This window comes from Propithecus coquereli, unplaced genomic scaffold (assembly GCF_000956105.1).
Source record: "Propithecus coquereli isolate 6110/MARCELLA unplaced genomic scaffold, Pcoq_1.0 Scaffold171, whole genome shotgun sequence".
Lineage (NCBI taxonomy): Eukaryota > Metazoa > Chordata > Mammalia > Primates > Indriidae > Propithecus > Propithecus coquereli.
Window position 1 is genome coordinate 934,658 of NW_012141747.1, and position 1,936 is coordinate 936,593.

General features: G+C 34.5%; 1 protein-coding gene across 1 annotated transcript in view; it reads right to left on the minus strand.

Annotated features, from left to right (window-relative positions):
- TMEM182 (transmembrane protein 182) overlaps positions 1 to 1,157 on the minus strand; it is a 60,806-nt gene extending 59,649 nt beyond the window's left edge. The window contains exon 1 of the mRNA XM_012641926.1: positions 1,065 to 1,157. The gene's annotated coding sequence lies outside the window, so the exon portion shown is untranslated. The remainder of the gene's footprint in view (positions 1 to 1,064) is intronic.
- Between the last annotated feature and the right edge of the window lie 779 nt (positions 1,158 to 1,936).

Below are 1,936 nucleotides of genomic sequence, written 5' to 3' on the forward strand. Positions count from 1 at the left end.
AATTTTTTAAGTTCTGTGATGGTGAATGTTCTCTATCAACTTGGTTAGACTACGGTGCCCAATTGTTGGGTCAAACACCAGTTTAGATACGGCTATGACGGTGTATTTTAGACTCAACTAGCATTTACAATCACTTTCCTCCATAATATGAGTGGGTCTTAGCCAGTTGAAGGCCTTAATAGCAAAGATAGGTTTCCTGAGGAAGAAGGAAGTCAGCTTCCAGACTTCAACATACAACTTCTACTGCAGTTTCCAGCTTTCAGACTTAAGACTATAACATCAACGCTTATCTGAATCTCCAGCCAGCCAGCATATCCTATGCATTTCAGACTCGCCAGACCCCACAATTATGTGAGCCAAATCCTTAAAATTTCTCTCTCTGTATGTTTGTGTGTGAGTTTGTGTGTATTCTACTGGTTCTCTTTTTTTGGGGGGACTTTGACTAATACAAGTTTATTTAGAACATTAAATATAGTAGGTATTCATTTTGCAAAACAAACACTTTTTGGTTTTGTATATGACATTGATAGTCTATACCAAACCTTAGTTTTAGAGTTATTAAAAACTTCATGTTTTTAATATGACTTTCCAATACAATATCTGACTATCTTTTTTCTATGGGACATCACACACATAGAATTCAGTCATTTTATATCAATGTGGTAGCGTAATTATATCGCCATGTGTAACAATGGCAGGAAAATGTTCTAAAAATAGGATGTATATTACGATATTTTCAATTGTAAGATCAGTTTTAGGTCAGTTAAACCCTTCAGAAGGAGTTCTTCCTATTAAACATCACTATCTTCTATCGAAAAACACATCTTTTAAAAAATTATTTTTGTAAGTAGCAAATAAATTACATCTAGGTCAAAGTTATGTTCTTTAAAGTTATAAATGGTGTGCTAAAATAGCATGCCTTTTCATATTTTACAGATTGATAGAGAAAATTTTGAAATTACAGGTGTTCAACTATTTTTTAATTGCTCACAAAAATTTTGTGGTGGATGTCCTTTAAAAGATAAGCTCGTTTCAGAGGCAATCTGAGGACAGAGAGTACTTACTGACTGCAGAGTCGTAGGAGGTGGAATTGTGCTCGCCTCTCAGGAAGGGATACGGGGACAGGTAAGCATGTGTGCAGTTCTTGGATGGTGGCTGATTGGCTGGGAAGGAGAGCAAAGCAATGGCATTTGTTACTGAGAAGCATGGTGATGACTCATTCCTAATGGAACAGAAATACCGGGGAGAGGTTACACAAGCAAAATACAACTGCCGGTCCCATCGACCAATTCAGAGAGTTGTGTGAGGGAGGAAGACCTCTGAAAACCTCTACCAAGAAGCACCAGAGAACTGAAAGGTGAATTCATACAGAACATCTACCTACGTGACATAATTCAATGGAATCAGCACAAATGCCCTTAATATCACCTTAAAATTAAAGGTGTCATGTTTTATTTATTTTTCACGTGTTCTCCAATACCTAATATATACCTAGTATGCATTAGGTATTCAAAAATAATTGTTTTAAAAATATAATAAATTTAACCTTGATTTGTTCCAATTAATAAAAATTTCTTCTATATCCATTTTATTTTTAGGGAAAAGACACAAATGACCAATCATACAAGTTAATAATTCAAATAAATTTTAGCATTTGAATTTAGCACTTGTGATTTAGAAATCACAAGAAGGAACTTTAATGTTGTCTGAAAACTTTAAAATTTCATATGTACACTTTAAGGTGGACTGAAATATTGAAATTTTCTTTCTCTAAGTCTTTGACAAAACCTTTCTCTTGTACAATCTGACTGATTTCCCTTTACCAAAGTCTAAATAATTGCCATTGGCAAATTGCATGCTATTCTCTCCTGCCCCAAATCCTCTATGAGATAGCCTATTAGATATTTATCTCAAAGTGCCACTTCATCACTAATAA